We start from the raw sequence: 10,881 nt of genomic DNA, 5'->3' as shown, positions 1-10,881 counted from the left end.
TCTTGCTATTAAAAGAATTTTTGAAACATGATGAACTGCATAACACAACTTTTATCTTTAAAAAGACCTAGATGAAGCTATTGCAGGTACAGCATTTAATTCGCCAATTATTATTGAACATATAGCAATTAAGAAAACAAGTGATAATCAAAAAATAAAGACTAGCAGAACCTAATGGTTGAAAGAAAGAACAATTAAAACCAAAGTCCATGTAGAAATTAGTAATTCCCTGTACATACCCGGATCAGCCCAGACTGTTGGGTTATGCCTCCCTTCCAGCAGATGGAGACAGAGAAAAACTTGAAGGACACCCCTGTAAGTAGGATGCGCCACCTGCAGCCCCTTCTGTATTTCTCTGTCTCCAGCAGATGAAGGTGGCAGAACCTGCAGTCCTGGCTAATTGACTTTTCCTAGTCAAGTCCATGTACCAAAGTGGGAACCAGCTGAGTGGAAGAATCCAACGCTGTCCGACACTCGGTGTTTCGGAAAAACCTCCTTCAGGGAGTCGGATGTAATTCTTGCCGGCACAAGGAATTTATGAACAATTCTTATGTCGCTGTGATGAAGCGTTTCAATGTTGCGTTGCATGATGCTGGAAAGCTTTCTACCGCCCTGCCTTGAACAATCTATCAGCAACCTCCTGATAGATTGGTACATGGACTTGACTTGTGAGCTACTACCTGCAAAATTTGGGCTGGAGGGCTTGCAATACACCTTATAAGATAAGTGTCTCTCTATTTAGCTCCGGACAAGGGAGCATCTATAAAACATCTCTCAGTGACCAATGATTAAAAAGGCCCCTGCCGCTGAAAGCTTTTTGAGCCTGTAGTCTCCAGGGCACGTTGTATGAGGTCACTGAGCATCTATTCATAATTCATACCCCACTATATATACATACAGGATCTTTATTACAGTGGTTGATATATGCTACCATTGTTGTTGTCAGAGAGCACGCTCACCAACCGACAATGAACCAGAGGCAAGAACTTCTGCAGGGCCAAGCGGACTGCCCTGGTCTCGAGACTATTGTGCATTGCGCTTCCTGCTGCATCCATTGGCTTTGGGCTGCCTGAGATTGGCAAACTGCCCCCCAGCTGGAGAGACTGGCATCAGTCATCACAATAGTCCACTGAGGGACCTCCAGATCCATACCCCGGGACAAGTGTTTGTGGGCCAGCCACCAAGCTAGGCTGGACCTAGCCGGTTCCTGGAGGGGTAAGGGAACTTGAAAAGCTTCCAACTTGGGGTCCCAACGTGAGAGCAAAGCCCTTTGCAACGGCCTCATATGAGCAAAAGCCCACGGGACCAACTCCAGAGTAGACACCATAGAACCAAGAACCTGTAAATAGTCCCACGGTTGAGAACTGGCAGGGACAAGAGACGCCGAACTTTATTACAGTGGATTATCAGCGATTTCCTGATTATTTGTGGATTCTTTATTTGTAGCATATATCAACCGGCAGGAAGGCACAAAGAGCCACCCCACAGCGGTGGTGGGAGACGAGCTCTTGGCGTGAGCAGAAACTCATCTGCTCAGGATAGCGGCTTCACACATTGCTGGGGTAAACAACATACAGGCAGATTTTCTGAGCAGTCAGAGATTGGATCCCAGAGAATGGGAGCTGTCCGATGAGGGTTTGCATTGATATCTCATCATTGGGGGATTCCCTGTTTGGATCTACTAGCGACTCGAGGGAATGCCAAGGCGCCGCGCTTCTTCAGTTGCAGAAGACAGCACGGAGTGGAAGGGGTGGACACTCTTGTCCTCCCATGGCCTCATGACATTCTGCTCTACGCATTCCCTCCTTGGCCTCTGGTAGGCAAGGTCTTGAGAAGGATAGAAGCCCATCCGGGAGCGATGGTGCTAGTGGCTCCGGAATGGCCACAATGGCCATGGATGTGGTTCTCCTCAACCTTGCAGTGGACAGGCCACTCCGTCTGTGTCAGCTTCATAATCTCCTGCAGCAGGGTCCAGTATTTTTCAACCAGGTGGCTCGCTTTTGTCTAGCAGCTTGACTTATGGGAGGTGGCAGTTGAGAAAGAAGGGGTATCTGGATTCGGAGATTTCCACTCTTTTACGGGCTCGCAAAACTTCCATCTCTCTTACATATGTCAGAGTCTGGAAGGTTTTTGACTCTTGGTGTAGTAGGTCGAATGTTTCCCCTAGACTGGCCTCGATAGTCCACATTCTAGCCTTCTTGCAAGAGGGTTTGGCAAAAGGGCTAGCTTTCAGTTCTCTCTTGGTTCAAGTGGCGGCGGTTAGGATGTTTATGTGGAAAGGTGGACGGTACGTCCATAGTGGCTCATCCGGATGTGGTTTGTTTCCTTCGGGATGCTAAGCAGTTGCATCCACCACGTTGAGCTATTTGTCCATCCTGGAGTTTGAATTTGGTCCTTAGGACGTTGTGTGAACCTCCTTTTGAACCGCTCAGGTGCATCACTCTGAAGGACCTTACACTCAAAACGGTGTTTTTGGTAGCTATCTGCTCAGCTCAGGGAATTTCGGAAATTCAGGCCCTGTCTTGTCGCGAACCTTTTCTTAGGTTTTCTGATTTTAGCGTTTCTCTTAGAACCGTGCTGTCCTTTCTGCCTAAGGTTGTATTGGCTTTTCACGTGAACCAGTCCATTGAGTTGCCTGCGTTCTCGGATTTGGATCAGAATTCTCCATATGCTCGTGAATTGAAGCGTTTGGATGTCAGGCGGGCGCTGATGCGTTACTTGGAGGTCACTAATGATTTTTGCCTGTCGGATCATCTTTTTGTCTTGTTGAACGGTCCCAGGAAAGGGCATAAAGCTTCCAAGGCTACTATTGCTCGTGGTTGAAGGATGCTAGTGCTTCAGCATACATATGTCACGGGCGAGCAGTTCCAGAGGGTCTTAAGGCTCATTCGCTCCGTTCTCAGGTGGCGTCCTGGGCAGAAAGTCAAGTGATTTCCCCTCAGGAGAGCTGTAAATCTTTGCATACCTGGAAATCTTTGTATACCTTTGTTTGGCATTAACATTTGGATGTTCGGGCTCTCGACTTGGAGAGTTTTGGCAGCGGTGTGCTTCGAGCTGGGCCATCCCATGTAAGGCGGCTTTGGTACTTCCCAGCAGTCTGGGCTGATCCCGGTATGTACAGGGAAATTGGTTTTTACCTCTAATTTTCGTTCCTGTAGTACCACGGATCAGCCCAGACACTCGCCCAGTTTTTTGATTCCGCTCGACAGATTATCGTTTTTTTTCCTGTCATACTATAGCAGGATGAAGATTTCACATTTTGTACATAGTTGAGTCTCCTAAATTTGTTTTAACCATTTAAATTTTTGGATTCCTGTTTCCACTAATTCTGCTTTGATATTGTTTATACTGAAGGGGCTGCAGGGGTGTCTTTCAAGTTTTTCTCTGTCTCTATCTGCTGGAAGGGAGGCATAACCCAGCAGTCTGGGCTGATCCTTGGTACTAAAGGAATGAAAATTAGCAGGTAAGAACCAATTTTCCTATAAACGTTAGGCCCTGTTATCTTAGCAATCAACAATCTTATGAAATCAGTATGTGACAAGGTGATTTTCTTATTAGAATTTCCTCTTACCACTGCCATAACTTCAACTTAAACTGATCACCAGTTCTTGAGAAAGGAACTCCATTATAGCTTTCACTGATGAGTTAATGGAATATCTCTGGGTACACTGCATGCATTACCCTGTCTCTAGAGAGCTCACAATCTAAGTTTGTAACTGAAGCAATGGAGGGTGAAGTGACTTGCCCAAGATCACAAGAAGCAGCAGTGGGATTTGAACCCTGGTTTGCAGTCTACTGTCCTAACCACTAGGCTAATAATCCAGGCGTATGGATTTCTTAAAGAAACTTAGTACTAACAATTCCTTTTGCCACCACAGAAGATCCTTCATCTCTGAATTTAATGTTACCAAAACAGAGGTAGATTTTTAAACTTGCACGCATCCATGGATGGGTCACTTAAGGGCTTGGCCCTTAAATTTTTGAAGGTGCAGGTGACAGCTCTTGTCTGTTTTCAAGGGTCAGGTGAATGGCGGACCCTTGTCAGCCCATCTGGATGTGGCCCTTTTTTTGTAGGGGATGAGGCTTCTTCATCCTCCCTTGCATTTGCAGGTGCCCTCATGGAGCCTTAATCTGGTTCTAGAATTTTGGCAAATTTCCACTTTTCAGCCACTCATAGCCTCTCCCTGAGTTTAGAATCTTGAAAATTGTGTTTCTCATGGTGAATTGTTCTATGCGTCTGGTCTGAGCTATGGGTTCTTTGTTGCTGGGTACCGTTCCTGCGGGTGTCTCCAGGGACGGTCCAGCTTCCGACTGCTCTGTCCTTTTTTTTGCCGAAAGTGGCCTCGGATTTTCATTTGAGCCAATCATTTTCCTTGCCAGTGCTGGACAGAAAGAGAGATGTGGATGAATATCATTTGTTGCAGACCTTGGAAGTCAAGAGGCATCTGTATTGGAGATTATTAAATCCTCTCAGGAAGGCTGACCGCCTGTTTGTTCTCCACAGTAGAGGTAAACGGGGTGAGTCGGCATAGTGGGCTACTTTAGCCCATTGGGTTAGAGAGGTTATCATGGTTGTTGCCTAAACAGGTTGGGGCTCAGGCAGTGTCATGGGCGGAGTTTCGATTATTGTCTCCTGTTGAGATTTGCCAAGCTGCAACATGCTCCTCCTTACACACTTTTTTTCCAGGTATTCCCGCCTGGATGTGCAGGCCTGGGAGGATGCAGTCTCTGTGCATACAGTGTTTGTTGGACTGTGGGCAGCCTCCTGCCCTGTTTGGGAGTAGCATTAGTACATTCCACTGGTCATGGATTAACTTGTCTGAATGCTGAGAAATTACTACTTACCTGATAATTTCCTTTACTCTAGTGAAGACAGGTTAATCCACCTTCCCGCCCTTGGCTGCCAGTTTGTGGTTCTGTGGTCCTTCTGAGTGGCTGCGTGTCTGGGGATAACTGGTGTCAGTTTTAATCCCTAGATTAGTGATGTTACCCTCTTTGTCTGAGCTCAGTGTTTCCTGTTGACTGAATACTTGAGTAGTTGTCTATTAAAAGTTATAATCAATTGGTGTTAATTTGTCCACAGGTTTGCAGACAATACTGGTGGGCTGATGTCAGTGCAGGGATATATGTACCGTGACATAAGCTTTGCTCCTTCTCCATCTGCTGGTAGAGGTGCATAACCCACTGGACGTGGATTAACCTGTCTTCACTAGAGAAAAGGAAATTATCAGGTAAGTAGTAATTTCTCATTCTCACTTATATATAAGCCAGTTTCAACGCAAACACAAGTTCAAGTATTTCAAAGGACTTTAATGCCTGATAACTATGTTCCAGATAAATAGTGCTATTCACTGTGAGGTATGTTACCTGGGTGTCAATCTAGACACTAACCTCTATGAAAGCTCAAGTAAAAGCATCCACTAAGCCTGTTTACTATAAATTGAAACTATTGAGGATACTAAAATGTATAATCTGGTAATTTCTGAGCTATTATGGAAACGTTTGTACCTCCCCAGATCCATTACTGTAATTTAATTTGAGTGCTGCCCAATTTATCATTCTTTGTTCTCCAGTTAGTCCAAAATGTGCAGCTTGTATAATTACTGGTTCACAATATTATGAGGATATACGGTATTTCCTAAATTATTTGAATATCATTGGCTTCCTAGTAGATGATAAATTCAATTTGATTTTCTCCCCATGTAGCACCCAACAGAGTCAAATGTTTAGGTCTGACTGAGGCCCACTGTAAGCACACAACTTTCAGGAATTCCACATGACATTATCACAGTATTTCAGAAGCCCTTGGTTCAATACATGTTTCAGGCAAGACTGGAAGATAGAAGTCCTCTAAAGGCACTGCAGACATCTACTGTATTTTATATGGGTTTGATTTTATGCGAACTGATTTATTTGGTTTGTTGTATTTCATGGTGTTTATTTGATATGTTTTAATTATTATAATTATGTTTAGTATTTGCAACCTGCCTAGTATTGTAGATATGTGGGCTATACATTTTTAAATAAATACATTTAAGCTCCTTATATTAGTATTCAAAGCACAGTACAATGTTGTCCCAGATCACATACATGTTGTGTTACCTTTGTTTACATGCCAATACGAGTATTGAGATCACAAAGACCAATGCTCCTAAAAGTTCCAACCACTAACAATGTCTGGTTAATAGAAACTCGTTCTAGGGCCTTTACTGGGGCTGCATCAAAACTGTGGAAGACACTTCCTCCTGAAATATGTCATTTAGAGTGCTACTTAAATGTTTGAAAGAAGGTAAAAGCCTTTATATTTGAACCAACTTTCTCCTCTTATCATATAAATTTAAGTTATACGTTTTACTGATTATTATCTTGATTTATATTTATTATATTGTACCCCATGGAGAAAAAGTTTTTCGTATCTGCAGGGTTTTGGTTTTTTTTTTAATAAACTCAACAGGTGTTCCAATTCCAAGCAGATATATACAAGTTCAGTTCACAGAACTCATACAGGTCTGAATCTCCAGTTGCTCAGTTCCTTCATTTCAAGAAGCATACGTACAACTTACTTCACTAGCAAGACTTCACAAGTCAATGCATGTCTCATCAGCCCTAACAATTGCTGGGAACAAGTGTTGTTCCCAGATATCTCTTTTATAAACCCTAACCTAAGGACTAATCTGATTCCTCAGGAGCGGGTTTGTAAGTTTTAGCCTCAGACTCTGCAGAAATTCTAGCTTGCTTAACCAGAGCCACTCAGTGCTTCAAATGCCAAGTATCAGACTCTCATTCCAGCAGCCCACTGGTTCAAGGCCAACAAGATTATTTTTGCCGTTATACCATGTGATTCTAGAGTTGAAATTACTGTTTTCCTTATCATCCATGCCAGACCAATCCAAAAAAGTGGGTTATTTTCCTCCTGCCAGCAGACGGAGACAGACAAAAAAAGCTCAAAATTGACTTCACTCTCCCTATAGGTCTGATGTGGCCTTCAGTGCTTCAGCATATCTTTGTCTCCAGCAGATGGAGCAGACATGTGGACTGATGCTGCAGCTATAAGTAGGCTACTCCTGAGAAGGCATTTTAGGCTCAGGTTCTGGGTGGAGCATAGGCAGAGTTTTGGGGTGCTCTGGGTGATGGCCCTGGTAGGACTGATTCTCCCTTCACCCTGGGAACTGACTCGGGGGGGGGGGGGGGGTGTCTGAATTCCTGCACCAATGGATCAAGCACTGGGTGGGGGGTCCAGTCGTAGGAGTTATCGACAGCGCACTCTCCCTGTCTGGGAGAGCAACAGGGAGGCAAGTAATTTAAAAATCAAATAAATAAAGCTCGCAGCACAGTCTTTTCCCTTGACAGCCTCCCAATTTCCTTTGGTGTTCCAGATTTGGACTCAGTCGGGGATCAGATGACTCTCCCCCTCCTTCCCTCTGCTGGCTTCCGCTATGGCTGTAAAGGGAAGGTGGCACGCTGCACAGGTAAGTAAAGGGGTAGGAGGCACGCTGCACAGGTAAGTAAAGAGAAGGTGGCACGCTGCACAGGTAAGTAAAGAGAAGGTGGCACGCTGCACAGGTAAGTAGAGGGGTAGGAGGCACGCTGCACAGGTAAGGAAAGGGGTAGGAGGCACGCTGCACAGGTAAGTAAAGGGGTAGGAGGCACGCTGCACAGGTAAGTAAAGGGTAGGAGGCACGCTGCACAGGTAAGTAAAGGGGTAGGAGGCACGCTGCACAGGTAAGTAAAGAGAAGGTGGCACGCTGCACAGGTAAGTAAAGGGGTAGGAGGCACGCTGCACAGGTAAGTAAAGGGAAGGAGGCACGCTGCACAGGTAAGTAAAGGGAAGGTGGCACGCTGCACAGGTAAGTAAAGGGGTAGGAGGCACGCTGCACAGGTAAGTAAAGAGAAGGTGGCACGCTGCACAGGTAAGTAAAGGTAGGAGGCACGCTGCACAGGTAAGTAAAGAGAAGGTGGCACGCTGCACAGGTAAGTAAAGGGGTAGGAGGCACGCTGCACAGGTAAGTAAAGGGAAGGAGGCACGCTGCACAGGTAAGTAAAGGGGTAGGAGGCACGCTGCACAGGTAAGTAAAGGGGAAGGAGGCACGCTGCACAGGTAAGTAAAGGGGTAGGAGGCACGCTGCACAGGTAAGTAAAGAGAAGGTGGCACGCTGCACAGGTAAGTAAAGGGGTAGGAGGCACGCTGCACAGGTAAGTAAAGGGGTAGGAGGCACGCTGCACAGGTAAGTAAAGAGAAGGTGGCACGCTGCACAGGTAAGTAAAGGGGTAGGAGGCACGCTGCACAGGTAAGTAAAGGGTAGGAGGCACGCTGCACAGGTAAGTAAAGAGAAGGTGGCACGCTGCACAGGTAAGTAAAGGGGTAGGAGGCACGCTGCACAGGTAAGTAAAGAGAAGGTGGCACGCTGCACAGGTAAGTAAAGGGTAGGAGGCACGCTGCACAGGTAAGTAAAGGGGTAGGAGGCACGCTGCACAGGTAAGTAAAGGGAAGGTGGCACGCTGCACAGGTAAGTAAAGGGGTAGGAGGCACGCTGCACAGGTAAGTAAAGAGAAGGTGGCACGCTGCACAGGTAAGTAAAGGGGTAGGAGGCACGCTGCACAGGTAAGTAAAGGGAAGGAGGCACGCTGCACAGGTAAGTAAAGGGGTAGGAGGCACGCTGCACAGGTAAGTAAAGGGTAGGAGGCACGCTGCACAGGTAAGTAAAGGGGTAGGAGGCACGCTGCACAGGTAAGTAAAGGGAAGGTGGCACGCTGCACAGGTAAGTAAAGGGGTAGGAGGCACGCTGCACAGGTAAGTAAAGGGGTAGGAGGCACGCTGCACAGGTAAGTAAAGGGAAGGAGGCACGCCGCACAGGTAAGTAAAGGGGTAGGAGGCACGCCGCACAGGTAAGTAAAGGGGTAGGAGGCACGCCGCACAGGTAAGTAAAGGGGTAGGAGGCACGCCGCACAGGTAAGTAAAGAGGTAGGAGGCACGCTGCACAGGTAAGTAAAGAGAAGGTGGCACGCTGCACAGGTAAGTAAAGGGGTAGGAGGCACGCTGCACAGGTAAGTAAAGGGAAGGAGGCACGCTGCACAGGTAAGTAAAGGGAAGGAGGCACGCTGCACAGGTAAGTCACAGTAGCTCAGTGAGTGCATTCTTCCTGGCTTATGCGTAGGCAGGCGGGTGGGCGCAAACTGCAGCGGAAGAGCACCCTGCCTAGAGTAAAATCCAGGTGGGCTCCCAGATTGAGCTACAGCCCCTAAGATGGAAGGCAACACTGTAGTGCACATGGAACAGGGGGTCTGGTAGGCACTTCCGTTCTGGCTGGATCAGCAGACATTTTGTCTCGGCTTCATGCCAAAATAGGTAATAAATTAAGCTTGCCAGTCTCTTTACCTCCCTCCGATAGTCAAACAGGGAAGTTTTGGGAGGGGGTGGCTACATATTTTCCCTCAAGTACAGCAGAGCTTGTGCAGCTCCAATTCACTACTGCGTTATTTCAGCAGGTGACCTCACATATATGTTGCAGCTCCTGCCCTTTCTGATAGCTGAGCTATGGAGGGAACAGCCTGCAGAAATGGCTCTACACAAATGAAGATTCCCAGAGGGTCTTTTAATAATAAATTAGGCTTGTGAAGCTATAGATTGCTATAACCTGTTAAAAAAAACAAAACACAATTGCAGGGTGGTCTTGCTTCTCAAGCCGTTCCTAGCCCTTGTCCATGTTCCCACACAGAATAACTTTAGCTTATCCTTGGCAACATTTGGGCTGCTACAGCACTGCACTGGCTGGAACAGTTGTAGGGAATTGACTGGACAAGAGGAGGAGGATATAGCTGATCTAGCATACAAAGACACATACTCTCTCCCAGACAGAAACACCCAAACACAGAGAGTGTGTCTTGACACAGAGAAAGATAGCCACATGCACACTTTCTCTTACAGACAAAGTGTATATGGGTGTGTGTGTGTGTCTCACTCTGACACAGACACACAAACACTCTCTCTGACATGCTACTGCTGTGCTGCTGCTTATCTGCTCACAAAGTGAGTGCCCCCAGTCCAGCCCTGCTGCATCATGGGGTAACGTTCTTGCTTGCTGCCAGCCCTTCCCCATTCTGCAGCAGCTCCCTCCCTTTCCCAATCCCATTCTCTAGGAGACTGGTTCCACAGCCAGCTGCTTCTCTCAGAGCTCATTACAGTCACCTCAGACAGAATCCTTCCCAACATTGCATAGGCACTTCCTCCTAGCTTATCCCCTTCCTTCCTATGCCTTTAGCTTGCCTCCACTTCTCAGAAACCCTCTTCACCACTAGTGCATTCCCACTGACTTTAGGCTACACAATCTGCTGCTTTATGGTTCTCCAGTCATAGAAACATAGAAATGACAGCAGAAGAAAACCAAACGGCCCATCCAGTCTGCCCAGCAAGTTCTGCACTTTTTTTTTTCTCATTCTTATCTGTTACTCTCTTGGCTCTTAGTAACCTTTTGATTCTTTTTCCCTTCCACCCCTACCATTAATGTAGAGAGCAGTGTTGGAACTGCCTCTAAGTGAAATATCTAGCTTAATTAGTTAGGGGTAGTAACCGCCGCAATAAGCAAGCTATACCCATGCTTATTTGTTTACCCAGACTAAATAATTCAGATCTTGTTGGTTGTTGTCTGTATATAGATCTACTTTTCTTCATTCCCCCTGCCGTAGAAGCAGAGAATTTTGCTGGATATACATTGAAAGTGAACTATGAGACTTTTTCCCCTGCCGTTGAAGCAGAGAGCTATGCTGGATATGCATTGAAAGTGAAGTACCAGGCTTATTTGGTTTGGGGAAGTAACCGCCATAACAAGCAAGCTACTCCCCGCTTTTTTTGTGAATGCAAATCTTTTTCCACGTTTCCTCTTG

Source organism: Rhinatrema bivittatum, chromosome 4, assembly GCF_901001135.1.
Source record: "Rhinatrema bivittatum chromosome 4, aRhiBiv1.1, whole genome shotgun sequence".
NCBI lineage: Eukaryota > Metazoa > Chordata > Amphibia > Gymnophiona > Rhinatrematidae > Rhinatrema > Rhinatrema bivittatum.
This window is presented reverse-complemented; position numbering follows the sequence as displayed.